The sequence below is a fragment of the Excalfactoria chinensis genome, chromosome 8 (assembly GCF_039878825.1).
Source record: "Excalfactoria chinensis isolate bCotChi1 chromosome 8, bCotChi1.hap2, whole genome shotgun sequence".
NCBI classification, from domain to species: Eukaryota; Metazoa; Chordata; class Aves; order Galliformes; family Phasianidae; genus Excalfactoria; species Excalfactoria chinensis.
This window is the reverse complement of record NC_092832.1, coordinates 10210336-10226006: the sequence shown is the minus strand read 5'-3', so window position 1 is coordinate 10226006 and position 15671 is coordinate 10210336. Positions and strand designations below refer to the sequence as shown.

At 56.2% G+C, this 15671-nt stretch overlaps 1 long non-coding RNA gene across 3 annotated transcripts; it reads left to right on the top strand.

The window, feature by feature from the left end:
* Positions 1 to 6451: 6451 nt before the first annotated feature.
* LOC140255614 (uncharacterized) lies at positions 6452 to 12663 on the top strand. 3 transcript variants are annotated; one of them, XR_011904508.1, is made up of 5 exons: positions 6452 to 6858; positions 7079 to 7282; positions 8481 to 8571; positions 8937 to 9029; positions 11399 to 12663. It is a non-coding gene; the product is annotated as an uncharacterized lncRNA (long non-coding RNA). The 3 variants fall into 3 exon arrangements; XR_011904507.1 differs by having other exon boundaries at positions 8937 to 9300; XR_011904506.1 differs by lacking the exon at positions 11399 to 12663 and having other exon boundaries at positions 8937 to 9369.
* Positions 12664 to 15671: the final 3008 nt, after the last annotated feature.

Below are 15671 nucleotides of genomic sequence, written 5' to 3'. Positions count from 1 at the left end.
ACTGCTGGCAGCCTTTCCAAAGACAATATTGGGAATATGGAGCATCTGCTTGAATGATTTTTGTGAACAAGCAGCTGGTTGGCATCTGTGAGCAAAGAGAAAAGGATAGGTGCTAAAGGCTGGCAAAGACATGGGAGATCTTTGTTTCACTGCTAATGATGGGTATGGCAGATAAGAATTTCTTAGGAAATCAAACAGTGATTTCAGTTGTATGTGTGCAAGCATCTCAGCAGTGCCTGAACAGCAGCACCCCATGTGCACACAGTGTTAGCTGCAGGCAAGCTGCAATCTGAGGGCTCCTGTAACATGCATGATGGCATAGCTTGTGCATAATAGGAAGAAGAGAGTAGGGAGAAGATATGGGTAGGAAGAAGAGGGGAAAGCCCTGGTTTTCCATTGCCCCTGCTGTGTTTGTGCTGAGTAATTATTAGTAGTCATTATAGTATTTGCTCATCTAGTCTCCCCAATGTCAGACACCATCAGTAACCAAGCAGGCTGAGTTTCCCCGTCTCAGTGTGAGGTGTACAACTGCTGCCCTAGTTTTGGAATGCTCAGAAAGCTGGTGGGTGTGCTGTCCCTGGAGACACTCAAGGTCAGGCTGGATGTGATCCCCACAGCCTCTGACCTGGTCAGTGCTGGGGAGTGACTGGGCAAGAGGAGATTGTGCCTGCTGCCACAAACACTGCTCAGAAATGGCTGCCACAGGGGCAGTGATGTGCCCCTTCCTTGGGCTGAGCTGCTGGGGAGGTACTGCTGGAGAATAAGAAACATGAAGTGCAGTGCTGACACCTGGCATCTTCCAGAAAGATATGTCGGTACTTCAGGACTGTATGTTGTGTAAACAAATAGCACGAGTGATTAACTGTGCCTGGGGAAGGCTGAGCAGTGCATCTGCAGCTCCTGTAAATGGGGAAACCTGAGTAAGTTGTTGTCTCTCAACAACAACAACAAAGGCAGTGTATGCTATAGACTGGGAAATGAAAGCCAAGAAGGTGGTGCAGTCAGTCAGTCATGAACTGCAGCCAGCGGTTTCCTCTAGATAGAGCCATGTCAGGCTGGGCAGTGCAGACACAGGCTCTGTCCGCAGGGCACAAAGCAACAACTTCAGAGAAAAGAGAGAGCAAGAGCTGACCAGTAAGTCATCCGCTGTGCTCTGCAAGAAGCCTTACAGAGGAATTTGTGGAGCAGATGGGCATGGAGTGCTCACAGCCTTCTGTGGGCCTTTTCCTGAACAGACACCAGCAAATGCATCCTAGGAATCCCTCACTGAGAGTTTTGAGTCATGTGAGAACATCAGACAGGCTTGCTAGAGGGGGTTCTGGAGCCCTCGATGAAACCAGCACAGATGTGAGCAAAACACAACAAAAGGCTTGTCCCTGCTACCCAGGTAGCATTTGTTTACCTAATTCACATAAGAGACCAGAATGATGTCATTAGAGCACCTGGTGCTCTGAGAAAGGCTGAATTAAGAGTGTGGGGTTAGAATTAGGGCAGTTATAATACATAACAGGGATTTTCACTGATTTGTGGAAGCACTAGCACCTTGTGCTTTCCTTCAGCTGCATTTTCAACTCTTAACTCTGGTGGCTCTGAAGTTTTTCAGCAGCTTTGGATACTGGGCCGCTCATTTGAAGTCCCTTCCTGCTATTGCAAATAAAAATAACCAGAGTGGGACTCAGCACTGAGCGGCTGCAAAGCAGCAGCACGAGCAGCATAGCAGACTGGTTGGCAGTTGCTGGAGAGACATGGTAGCTGTCATGGGGTTGCTGTCAGCTGGTCCTGCTTCCAATTTACCTCCTGTGAGAGGGCAGGATCAGAAGGTTTACTGCATTTACTGCATTGGAGACAGTTAGCTGTCAGGAGGTAGGTGCCCTGAATTACACAGTGTGCAGAGCATGGGAGCATGGTAGGAGAACGATGTTACTGGCATATGAGAATAAAAGGCCTGAAGCCCTGCTTTGTTATTCTGTAAATCCGCTGTGCCAGAGGGCCTTGCAGAGCAATGGAAGCACGAGGCTTTAATGCTCCTCGCAGCGCAGTGCTCCTCGTGCTCGGGCAGGCGAGGCCCCTTCACAGCAATGGCTTTGCCCAGGGAGTCCCCCGAGGGTCTGCAAGAAAGGGTGATCAGATGCTGAGAAATGATAGAGCTCTGCTCAGCCATCAGAGTCTGCCCACAAGCAACGCCAGGCAGTGTATTTACCTTCTAGGGAAAAAAGATACAATAATTGCATAAAGTAGAACGTTCTTTTTTTTAATAGAAGTGCATGGCAGGAAATAATTTCAAATATTAGTGATTAAAGCGATGTAGGTAACTTAGAAATCGCCACTGAAATGTCACATTTTCCAAATAGAAACAAACAGTTAAATAAATAAATAAGGATCTCAGTTGCTTTCATTGCCGAGATGAAAGCACTGTGTGAGATGCTGTGTGGGGACCTTCCTGCAGAGCTCTGGTTGGGCGGTCGGCTCTGCGCTCACAGCTCAGTGCTGGGCTGGAGCCCGCTGCTCATGAGCTGCTTGCTCTTAGGAGGGACTGAGAAAGTAACAAGAAAGGAGCAACTGCACATTAAGGAGCTCCTCTTAGCGTCCGTGTCTCTTAACATCACAAAAAATATATGATAGGTAAAAGTGGATCGGGGGAATAACTGAGATAGTAGCAAAGTGTGGTTAGGAAGGTGGGAAGAGATATAGGTTTAGAGAAATACAGTATTTGTCTGAACCAAAGGACTGGTTTACCTCCATTGCTCATTTACTGGGGAAAAAGCCACGCACTGTGATATGTGCCCATGAAGGAGGACTCCATTTCTGCCTTAGGGGATCAGTGGCCACGTATGGCACCAACTGGGCCGTGTGTGAAGGAGGATGCACCGTGAGCACCGCCATGTGCCGAGGCACCAGGCGCCTGGCAAGGAGCAAAGCCAGTGGGAGACTGAGGGGAGCTACCCCGGCTGTGTGCCAGCAGCTGCAGGTCTGCGTGCCTCCAGGCGGCGAGGGGCTGAGCACGGATCTCCTGTGTCCTGGGTCAGTGCCCTAATTGCTGGGTTAGCGGACAAAAGGGGAATGACAGCAGCTGTGGTGAATCCAACCTCTTGTTCCCTTGGTGGGTTTTCTGTTTATTTCTTTTGATACATATATATTTATATATTTTCCTGTTGCAAGTGTCCCAGATTGCAGTATTAAGGCTGAAACAAAGCACCTTCTTCAATGCAAAATGTACATGGGTTTTGTTCTAGCAAAGAATACCGGGAAGTGTAATTTCAAGAGGATCTGAATGTGATTTTTTGTTATTTGCTATTTGTTTGTTTGTTTCATTCAGTTGCTCTGTGGACAATCAATTAATTGCACAAACATAATAGTAAATGTTAAGAATCACCATTTGGGCTTTGTCAGAGGACAGCCTGGGTCGCTGGGCAGTGCCCTCCCAGGGCCAAACCCTGCATGGGCAGGGCTGCCAGATGGGCTGGTCGCTGGGAATAGGTGTGAGGTTCTGGGGGTGCATGGACACACAGTTGCAATGCTGACCACTGCAGAGTATGCGTTTATACACTTACAGTGACTCAGGAGCAACTTGGTTTAAACAAAGCAAAACAAGAAGTGGAAATCTATGTTCCTTTTATGTCCTTTACTGAACCCTAGGCCAGCTGATCCCATTGCAGATACCTTTGGAAGCGTGGTAAATAACCACCCAAGAAGCACTGAGCTTCGGTGCAAGCCTTCCAGTGGCCCATATTGGCAAGTGCTTGCAGGGAAGCTGTGTTCATGGGCTTCCTTTGTGGCTGGGTGAGGCAGCAGCCTGGCACAGTGGGTGAGGAAGGCATGCTGGGGCCGGGTGTGGGCAGTGAGGAGCTGGGTGCTGTTCAGCAAAGCTGGGAAGGGGCTTGGGGCAGTGCCTGGCTCTGCGATGTGCAAGGGCTGTGATTTATGGGTATGGCTCACTGCTGACTGGGAACAGCTCGCTGCAGCCAGCACAGCTGGCGGGAGCAAATGTACAGTTATTCTAATACTCCTTTCTTTGTGCCACTGTGGATTCCAATATGTCTGTTAATTTCATCTTATAGATGGCATAAATGTGCTTGGAACATTACAGCAGGGAAAATATGACAACAGTAATGCTATAGAGCATAATCCCTGCCTCAGGAGCTGTGCAAGGGTCTGAGCGCGTTCTTTGTGCCGAGGAAGGGCGCAGTGTGTAGGTGTTAGCTCCGCTCTGCTTGGCACGGGATTTGGAGGCCAGTGAGTGGGCAGGAGGGGGCTGAAAGCCCCTGAGGCTCCACAGATGAGCAGCTTGGTTCTGAGCATCCCCCTGAGCTCGTGATGCTGGGAGCCCGGGCTGCGCGGTGCCAAGCATGTAGGAAAGGAATGTATGTGGGAACCAAACGTGTGCAGCTGCAGTCATGTTTGGGCAATGCATGCCAGCACCTCCCTTGCTGCATGCATGCAGCACAGTGTAGAGACGTGGGCCACGTGTGTGCCTGAGGTGGGCAGAGCCAGGGCACGAGGGTGTGGGAGAAGCACGGAGCAGGCAGTCACAAGTGCTGAAAATTCACTGAAGATGGAGCTGGTGTTTGTGTGATAGAACTGACCCGTTGTTCACCATTAGAATAAATACTTCCCCAAGGTCACTTGAGTTTTTTGCCAGGATCACAGAGCTGTTCCAGTCTCCACCAGGGCTGGAGCTTGAGTTAAATGCGTGCTGTCATCTGACAGGGCTGTCTCAGTTCCTTCCTCCCGCCCGGAGAACAGGCCTCGTTGGTCTGGGGGGAGCTGAGCTCAGAAGGCTCTGAGCCCCAAGAAGAGCTGTGGGGCCTGATACAATGTCCCCAGTATGTGCTGGTGTCACCACGGTGTCCATCCCTGCCTGCGGGTCCAGAGGCCTTGGGCCAGGTGTGTCCCAATGGTTTCCCACTGTGTGGGAATCCAGCAGTGGGTGGAGCTCATTGACCCCAGGTGGGATGGTCAGTGTGGGAAGGGTGGCATTGCTTCCCTGTGTGGGCCTAGGGACCATGCAGTGCAGAACATGGGCTTCTGTGATGGAACGGGCAGCCAGGGGCCCCAGAACTCCTGGGCTGTGGTTTCTTGGCAATGACACAAGCACTAACTGCTCATTAGGGGGTCCCTTATTAGGCACCACTTGCTGCTTATTAGGGGGAATCTGGGAAAGGCCACCTCGATGTTTGCTTGGAGATGATTTTTTTTTGCAAGCCCAGGACAGGCAGCATGCCTTTGATACTTCGTCTCAATTGGAGTCCAAGACAGTTGATGACATTATACTGGGCACTTACTGTAGATCCGCCGAGCTCAGGGAAATCAATAGTTTTCCATTATCGGGTCCGGCCGGGTCACCGGTCTGTCAATGAGCTGTTATGGGTGCTGTGCAGGGATGAACCTGACCAGTCAATTGCTGCTGACAGGAGGAAGGCGAGCTGACAGCCACAAGAACGAGCCGCAGTGCAGCTCTGCGCCTCGGCCCACCAGCCGGGGGGCTCGGAGGGGCACCACCAGGGTGGGGGCACACACATGGGGAGGGGCTCATCTGCCACGTTCCAGTCCCAAAGGGATGCACTGAGGGGAGCACTGCTGCCATGCCGGCCTTCATTCCTCATCGGGCTGTGGTTTAATGCTGATTTCTGAGCCAGCGTAAGCACCGAGCAAAAATAAATATTTAGAAATTATCCCAATATTATGATTTTTAATTTTCAACTTTATGAGCTCCTTTCAAGTGTTAAATCCTGACCGCTTTATTTACGCCTCCAGTCCTCTGTTTGATTCTCTGGAAGTCAATATTCGCTGTGTTCCATCATCAAACACAAAGCTGGTAATCAGCTCTATCACTGGGAGCCAACTGCTGCCTTTTAGCAAACACACCGCCCCACAGAAAGCCCGTTTCGGTAAGAGAGGGGCGAGGGAAGCGTTTGTACGGGGGCTGAGCGAACCTTCCCGCTGTAATTAGGAGCACCAGCCCGACATGACTCGCAGCACTCCGTGGCTCGGAACGCGTCAGATCTCTTACAGCATTAATTAGAAAGAATTTATGTTTTTTTAATAAAATGCTTCATGTTTTAGCCCCTTTCTTCCTCCCACCGAACGTGATTATGGGGCTGAAGGGAATTCAGGTTAATGTGTTGACACACTTAACAATGCGGGGTCATGTTGCACAACACGCCTGGCTGCCTCGGCTCGGCGCAGCCCCTGACAGGTCCTCATCAACCCCTGCCCTAAAGGCAGAGCCAAGGAGAGGATTTTAATTACCGCTCTGCGCGCGGGTTTGCCAGCATTAAATTGAGACGTAATTAGGCCGCCGCATTTTAATAATTGTCCTAGCTAATTGGGCAGACAAGTTACGCTCCGCGGCGTGGCGTGATTAGATAATCAGTATTTCCAATCGGGCCCTGGATGATGATTCCGCGGGCGGGACGGCGCGGCTCCGTCCGGCAGAGCCGAGGCCCCGACATGGCGGAGGCGGCGCCGCGCCCTCCTCGGCCGCCAGGGGGCGCCGCAACAGCGCTGCGGCGGAGGGGCCGGATCCCGGCGCTGCGCTCCCCGCTCTCTCGCCGCCGCCGAAGTACCGAGAGTACCGAGCTGCGCCGCTGCCCTGCCGAAGGAGCGATGCGCTGCGGCCGCCCGCGAGCTCCGCGCTGAAGCCGCCGTCCCGCGAGCAGCTTAACGGCGTTTGTCATTTCTGCGTTTTTTAATGCTTGGTTATTCGTTTTTATTTTTCTCGCTCCGCGCCGCGGGACACGAAGGGCGAAGGGGGGAAACGCAGCCGTCGCCTCGCCGTCTTCTCGAGAGAAATCGGGGCGAGCAGCCGGAGGAGCTCCCGAGCCCGGCCCTGCCGTGCCGGCCCGCTGCCGCCCGCAGGTAACCGGCTCAGGGCCGGGCCGGAAGGGAATCCCCGTGCGGTGGGGGCGCCGCGGGGCTCGGGGTGGGGTGCCGGGAGCGGGCGGTGCGGCGGGACAGCGGGAGCGTCAATCGCTGCTGGCAGAAAGTTGAAAGGCGGCCGTTTCGCTGGAAGCGCTTCGAGCGGATGCTGCCAAAACGCTTCTTTTTAATCGTTCCCGTTGTTCTTAATCTACCGAAGGTAAACAGCCTGATGGTTTGAACGCGTCGTGTGATTGCACCGCCATCGAAATACAGGTGCTCTAGCTGAAATCCGCATCGATGCTTCTCGCTGCAGCCTCGGGGCGTCTGTGCTGTAAGGCTCCGGCCGGCCGTTGCGGCGTACCGAGGCGTTCACTCCGGACTGCGTCACGAAGCGGCTTCGGCCGCACCGCCAAGCGCGTAGGTACGGACTTGCGGAGGCGCTCTGGCCGAGCACGGCGCTGTGCCACCGTCGGTGCTCCCGAGCGGCAGCGCTGGGCACGGGGCGGCTCCGGGCGGGCTGCAGCCAAGAGGGGCTCGCGGAGGCCTCGCGACCCATCCGTGTGCGGGGCGAACTGCGTGAATTACGCGGTGGCAGATGCGGAGGACTGTCCTGCCAGCAAGTGTTGAAAGCGCAGTTCGCGCTGTTTCCAAGGTGGGAGGGGGGGGAGGTTGGCTGCAGGGGCCGGGCGAAGCCCCCCTTTTCGTTTCTTATCATCTCTGGCCCCGGTGGGATCCTGCCTGCCGGGCGACTCCTTCGGGACTCCGGGCTGCTGTCTGCCGGTACCCTCCCCTTCCCGAGCAGCCCCGGCTCCCGCCGTGCCCGGGGATCCCGGCGGTGACCAGGGTCCGTCCCGTGACCCCCCTCCCGCTCCCCTGGCAGGCCGCCCGCAGCTCTGGGCGGGCTACGGTGCGATGCCGCAGGAGGCACCCGGCTTCGGGCTGCGGTGAGGCGGGTCCTCTCTGGGAGACCGAACCATTCAGTCGGTGCCCTCCCTGGTGGTGTCCGTCTGTGTTCTACCCAGTCCCTTCGCAGTGTGATCTCCGGCGGCCGGAATGGGGGAGCCACGCAGAATGGGGCAGTCCCTGCCCTGAGCTCGCACCCCGCAGGGCACACGGGGAACACCGCGTGCGTGCTGCGTTGCGCCGGGCGAGGGCTCTGAAGGGCGCGGGGCAGCGGGGCGGCCATCTAAGGACACTGTTGCTACTAATTAGCTTAGCGGATCTTGCAGGGACGTTTTCCTGCGTAGGGAGAAGGCCGTGGGTCTGCTTGGAGGACGCCTGGAGGAGGCCGTACTGCTGCCGGTGCGGAGCTGTGGGGTCGCTGACCCCGGGGGGGGGACAAGAAGGCCGCTGGGATTGACGCACTGGGATGCCCCGCCGCTACCCCCCGCTGCCCTCGCTCCTTTTCGGTTCCGGGGGCAGAGGGGGGAGAGGTCGCCCCCCTTGGGGCCAGCCGAGGTTAGAGATTCTCTTTTAGTGTCCGTGTCGGTGTGATCGTACTGATGGGTTAAAGCACAGAAACTGCTGTTCCCTTCCCGGCTCTCACCCTCCCACCTCCTGCTCAGGCCCAGGCCGCGTTTGTCACAGTTGCACTGAACTGAACCTTCCTGCTTTTGCAGCAGCGCTCACCCCCCGCCCTTCCCCCGCCCGGGACAGTGCTGATGGGCCCGCTGGGATGGACAAGTGTAGTCGAAGAAATGAATGTACTTCGTAAGTAATACGATTTTATTTTTCTTCTGGATGCCAATTTGATGGTGTCTTTTCCTCCCTATTCCTAATGAATTTAATGATGACTGGGGGGGGGGGAAGTAAAAACAAACAAGCAAGCAAACAAACAAATAAAAAAACAGAGCAAAAAGTAAATGGTTGGACCTTTAGAATACACTGTATTTATTCACAAGCGCTGTCGCTGCCCCCCGGGCGCGGTGTCGATAGGGTGGCGGCTGCCCTCGGTGGGCACGGAGCTGCGGGACAGTGCCCGCATCCCGCGGGGTTCGTTCCCACTCCGTCCCGCAGCTCCGCCCGCTCCGTGCGCTGCCGCAGAGCCGCCCTTGATCCTCTTTGCCCCTTCACAGACGCGCTGGAGAATGGAGGCGAAGAACGCACGCGGCGCACTGGAAGTCCATCGGATAGGTGACGCGGCAGCCCTTCCCGGCTCGGGACGCGTGGTGAGATGTCGCTCGCAGCTCCTGGATCCGTGTAGCTAATTGCGGCCCGGCTGCGCCTTCCCGCTGAGGAGGGATAACAAGCGTGGCTGGAAGAGCTGCTGACAAATACTGGAGAGGGAGAAGTGACAGCCGGGCCGCTGCAACTGCCGAACGGCGCAACGCTCACGCATCTTCCGCCGGGAGCGGAGCGGGGTTCGTTACGGTGCGGCGCTCCGCAGCTCAGCGTCCCGTCGGTGCGGGAGGAGCAGCGCACCGCCCCGAGCCGCTCCGGGTTGGTGCCGCTCCGCGCTCGCACGGGGCCCCGCGGCTGCGGCGCGTTTAACTTCTCGCCGGGCCCTTTCATTGAGGCGTCGCATTTGCACCTCTCTATTAGGAGAAGTAATAACACTCGCAGTCAGGGGCAAATCCTGTTAATGAACAAATTAAAGTTCAAACCGTTATTCAAGTTCACAGCCCAGCGCGCTGCTCCTTTAATAAGAGTGATACACGTTACTTTCTCCCGGGCTCCCCCTCCCCCTCCCCTTCTCCCCCTTTATTACTTTTTAAGCTTTTCATAAGTGCTGACGGGGTATAGGGGCAGCTCCCGGCCCCTAAAGGGCTCACGGAGCAGGGGGGGCCCTAATCCGCCCTTCCTTTGGCGATTGGTGTAGGACGCATAAAGGCGCGGTGCCGCCGGCTGCGCCGATGGTTCCGCTGGGGGGGCCCTTCCCGCACCCACGGCTGCGGCCATCGCCCCGTACGCGGCAGCGGCGGAGCGGAGCGCTGTGAGTGTACGAGAAGGGGAGATCACACTCCCCGTTATCCACCTCCCGGCCAGTGTTCGATTTGTTACATCAGAAGCTTATCAAGGCGAGCTCCAAAAAAAAAACAAAAACAAAAACCCCACCTCTACCCGGAGCTTTATGGTTCGGGTGACCGTGGGGGGGAACAGCGCAGAGAGGAGAGAGTGGAAGGCTCGGGACCGTGCTACGGGGTAGAGGGGGTGCTCCGTAACTCCCTGGGCAGCGCTGCAGGGCCGGGACCCGGCTGCGGGCTGCGGGAAGGCCCCAGTTGCTCGCAGCCATCCGCACCGAAGTGGCTTGATATAATCACCATGACAACTGCCATCTATGGGCATACAAATAACGGAGATGGAGTAGAGCGAAGATTAGCATGCCATGAAAAGTACAATAAGTTTCTTATTTAGCATTTAGATAACTGTCTTTCCTTCGGAGCGGGCTTCAAAGTTGAACCCAGTTTAGACCAAGAGGATTAATTCTCTCTCCCGCATGCTTCATTGAATCTCTCATTACCAAACTTTGTCTGTATTGATGTAAGATGTGATTGAAGATTAGAGCATTTAGCAGATCTCGCCTTTCTGCGGGGCTCGGGGCCCTTTCAGGCGCGGCCCAGTGGTCAATCCCCCCCCTTTTATCCGGTGTCTGCTTCATTTAAACTTAATCAACTCCCTCAATGAACTGGAACGGGGAAGCGACCCCGCGGCAGGAATGCTGCGCTTTCCTTAGATCGCCCTTCTCTCCCCTTCCCGATCCGCTGCCGTTAAACCCCAAATCGCTCTCTGATGAACTTAATCAATATGATAATGACAATCGGGGCCGAGCGGCTTTGCTGAGGCTCGGGGTGGAAAAGGCGGCGGCGCCCATTGCCCCAAACCGACCTCAGTTCGGCTCCTTCTGTGCGCGCTGCTCCCATCTCTCTCCCTCCTTCCCTCCCTCCCTCCCTCCTCCCCCGCAGGGTCACGCAGCGCGGTGCGGGGCTGTTACCGGCGCGGGAGTCCCCGGCCCCGGCGCTGCCCCCACCGCCCCGTCCCGCCGTGCGCAGCGCATCCATCAGCGCTGGCGGGCGTGTGCGGAGCGCTCCTGCGTAAATCTGCAGCCCCTGTCCCGGCTCCGTCGGCGCTGGCGTCTGTATATCATTTTTATACTGCTACCAGTAGAGCAATTTCAAAAGTATTTGCAAGGAAAATGGATGTCCCCATCTGTTCCCGGACTCATAAATGTGCCACTTTCGGAGGGTTTTCACCGGTAATCATATCTTTAATGATGAACAAACTTGTGATATATACCTTTCCATAAAATGGGGTTTTCTTCGCCTCCCCGTGATTGGCCGCGATAAATGGCTTTTCCATATGGTGGGGAGATAAAACATGAGATTACCGGGCTCGCCGGCTCGGTCGTAAACAAAAGAAACAATTCACTCCGGACGCCCCTTAAAGAGAACCAACGGCAGAACTAAGTTCTATTAATGGGGGAGAACGGCCGCCCCCGTTCCGAAGACGAGTCCCTCGCACCGCGCTGCGCGGGCGCACACATTAACGCCCAACTCCGCTCTAATTGTTGCCATGTTTTGTCTTTGTCTCTGTTCTCCAGCCCGACCCTGGATCCCGGTGCCCGTTACCCGAGCGCGTTGCTGCGGGCCGCCCGGCGCTGGGTTTGGGAGCAGCCCGAAGAGGAGACGCCCTTAGGATGGATCGTACGTGTCCATCTCGAACCGCGCCCTAGCAGGCGGCTCGGCCGGGAGCGGCACGGGGTGACGGCCGAGAGCCCCGGACGCTCCGACGGGGCGGGCGGCCCTCGGCGTCATCGCGTCCCCTCCAGGCCCGAGCCCGTGGCCCCGGGTGGGCAGCGAGCGAACGAACGAACGTGTCCTCGGGCCAGAGGGGACGTGACACCAGCCACTTGTTCTCCTGCCTCTCACGGCCCCGCATCTTCCCAGCTCCCAGCGCATCGAGTCCAGTCGTTTTGATACCTGGCAATACATTCAGGGCCTTCAGCAATTAACTCAAGCTCTTCAGCAAACTGACACTCCGTATAGGGAAGGTTGTTATTCCTGGGTAAGCAGGACACCTGGAGCCTAAAAAAGCAGCTTGAGAACAATGCGTCCTGTAGGTAGGCCCCTCATCTCGGGGATGTCAGGAGTGGCAGCTTGGCCCCTGCCTGAGTACTTCGCTTCGTGGTTAGGAGCGGGGCCCCAGCTCCATCACACAATGTGTTACCCCGGAACTGCCCGGGATACATATTGAGCCTCTGAGCCGTGTTGCCCCGCCCAGGTGCCAGCCGGGGTCCCCGCTCTGTCCGACCTCCAGGATTGGGAACGGTTCCCAGCCGAGACCGCGGGCAGCAGGACGGTGCTCGTCCATTGGGTGCTGATCCCAGGGCCTGGCGCAGGGCCGGGGTGCTGTTGGCTCTGCAGGCTGGAGGGACGGGGTTACACCGCGTCTGTTGGTCGCTCTTGGCTGCATTTTATTTCTTTTTTTCTGCTCAACGGTTGCCGCTCTCTGTGTGAGGTCAAATGCAGTCCGTGGCACCCTGCAACAGGACGGAAGCTTCGCTTCCTCGGAGGCAGCCCCCGGCCTCTGTCTCAACCCTGGGTGAGGGGTTCCGCGGGCCCTGCGGGGACGGAGACGGACCTGTTCCGCCCGCGGGACCCGACCCGGGCGCGGCCAGGACCCCTCCGGCTCGACTCCGCCGCCTTCACCCTGACACTGGGCCTCGGATCGCCCCGAGCGAGCGGCTCCGGTCCTTCCCGAGCCCCCCCGGGCACTGCGGGCGGGTTTGTCGCTGTCCCCACGTCACGCCCCGCCCGGGCTCTCGCGTGTCATTACCCAAATCCCAGCGAAGCGCCCGGCAGGAGCCGTCAGGCGCAGGCAGCCAGACAGTTTTCTTGTACTTTATTAAAGTGTAATCAAACATCGGTTAAGTGGAAAATAAATATCCAGATCTAATAAGCTGCTCAGTCAGATCGTGTAAATGCAAATTACAAGCTGGTTCCCATCTCCCCGCCAGGGGACCGAACAAGCCACAGCAATTGCTTCATCCACCGCGATTGTAAATCAACTAAAATAATGGCTGGATAATGACCGGTTTGCGGTTTCAAGCAGATTGAATGATAACAAACCGCGTGTGCCGCACCGGCTTTGCATTTAGCACTCATCACGGCGCAGCCCGCACAGCCCGGCCGCCTCATTAGGCTGTTGTCTGCGCTCCGGCGGCAGCCGGCACAGTGCTGCCAGAGCTCCTGCGAGGGAAGGGCGAGACAATTCAATCGGCCCTCCCCGCGAGGGGGGGGGACACGCGGGTCCGTCGCAGTGAATTGATAGCTGGGTGATGCTGCCCTAACGGGGCGATAGGAAAACACGCGTGGGGATGGGGGCAGAGAGCGAGAGACGCATGCAGAGCCCTGCCCCGCGGCGGGATCCCTTCTGCTTTTTGGTGGATTTTTTTTTTTTCAGCTCTTTCTTTTTATTATTATTATTTATTTATTTATTTCCCTGCTGTTGATTTAGCTGCTAATTGGTGACAGAAATTGTCAGCTAAGTGGCAGATAGCGGCTCCGGTAGCTTCCCCCCAGAAGGTGCGAAAATCCTTTCAAAGCCGAACCGCTGCCTTAAAAAGGGAGAGAGAGAGCTGGGGGGGGGGGGGGGGAGGGCTGCGGGGGGGCTCGAGAAATCTCTCTCAGATATTTATTGCGCGCATTAAAAAGATAAATCGGGAGAAGAGAGAGCGAGGCACGAAGCAGGTAGTACGGAGCCGTCCCGCTTTATTTAGAACATGGATCATCGTGTTTGTTTGTGGAATATGTTTGCTTCCAGGATGTAATTTAACATACTAACACTCAACCTATTTAAACAGAGAGACAGATAAAGGCTTATGGAGATCTCAGGGGGAGCCTCCGGAACCCTGCTTTGACTTCTCCTTTCCTCAGGAGCATAAAATGAACAGTAATTAGGCTTTGATACTCTGGCAAATGAACAGTAATTAGAATCTGCTACCTCCAGTCCTTAACTCCGCTCCTCATAGAATATTCACACCATTATTGAACATTTAGATGAGGCCGCTCCGCTCGCATCGCCGCGCCGCGGCCCGCAGATGGCCCAGGGAAAGCGGAGCGCCGATTCGCCGGAGCCTTTGGGCCCACAGAGGGGATTTTCTGGTTATTAGAACCCTCCTAGATCAGGGCCAATTATAAAGAAAACTGTCAGTCAAGGGAAAATTGCTACATGATTAGTGAAAAGGACAAAATCAGGTGAAAAGTGTGAATCATTCAGGCGGCTTTGATTTGCTAATCAGGGGAAGGAAAAGAACAGGAAAGTCCCCAGCTGTAGCCCCGGTTTACTCTTTTCATTTTATCGTGACCTTCTTAGCAGTTACTGATATAATCTCCGCAAAAAGAAAAAGGGGGTGGGGGGGGGGGACAGGACGGTGAGGCTGTGATTGCGGGGAGGGCCTGGGGGGAGGCGAGGCGGAGAGACCCCGGCACGGAGCCCGGCCTTCCGTACCGCGAGGGCAGGAGATTCCTAATTACGTTAATAGTTTATAACAGACTAATTCCCACCGAAAAGCCTTTTACGAAGACGCCGCCTCTTCCGCAGAGAGCGACGTTGCGGCAGCGGGCCGTGCGGGGCGGGCAGGTACGGCTGCAGCCGCTGACGGGCGACGGAGCTGCTGACAGTTGTGGCAGCTGACGCGGGGGCTCCGCTGCTCCCTTCTCGCGGAGGCGGTGATGGAGCCCCAAACCCTGACGGTCCCATTAGGCCCTGTCTGAGGCGGCGGTGGCGGCTGAGCCCTCGGGGGGCGGGGGAGAGGTGGTGAGAGTGGGTCTCTCCGTGAGCTCTCCCCATCCTCAGGACCGGTCCGGGGGGGTCACCGGGCGCTGCTCCCCGGCGCGGGGCCGTGACAAATCGGGCTGCGCGGGGGGGGAGCCGGCCCTGACAGTCACGGGGGGCAATTATCACTGCGTGATGAAGGAGCCTCCGCCAGGATGGATTGCGCCGTTAATTACTGTCCTTTTCCTACAGGCTTCTAATGTGAGGAAAAACACGCGGTGACAAGTGTGGAAAAGAGCAAGCACTAAATTACTGTCAGAAAAATAAACGGCAGAGCGCGGAGCTGCGCGGTGATTTACGGGGGCAATTAGCCACCGCCCCGCCGGGCCGGCCCCGCCCGCCGCCCTTCCTTCCCCGGCCACAAAACGGGGAGGGTCGCCCCCGTGCGTGGGCACCGTGCAGTGGGTAATGGAGCGTTGGGAAAACCCCGGTGCTGCGGTGATACCCGAATGGGGTCTTAGTGAGGGGTTGTAATTGGAGCGACAGAGCAGAGTTTGAGGCTCTGGTACAGCCCAGGCCATGACAGTGAGCCCCCAGCTACTGACCCGTGTGATCTCTAGAAGGACCACCGGGAACCATCGGTGCTGCTGTGGAGATGTCTCTTCCTGGTGGCCAGAGCAGAACGTGGGCTGAAGGCTGCCAGGTTCCTAATCACTCTGTAGGGACGCTGCTCTGCCCCATCTCGCCCTGCTGGATGCACTGTGAGCACAGTGACTTTGACCCTGACCTGCCTATTCTAATCTCCTTGGTGCCCATACATCGATTTTCAATTTCTGAGGCTGTCCTATGCACCTGCGGCTGAATATTGTAGCCTGGCTCTGGGGCAGGAATGGTATCTGACCCTGGGTGCTGGTCCTGTCCATCTGAACAGCACTGCCTGACCCAGCCAAGGTGTGGTGCCAGGGTCTGCTCATCAAGCAGGGAATATGTGGGGACAAAGGGAGGAACAGCAAGGCCAATCCCTTCAGATGTGGTGCTGAGTGGGAATGGCAGCCATGTGTTTTTCAGAGGAAAATGAAGAACAGTCATTGTCTGCA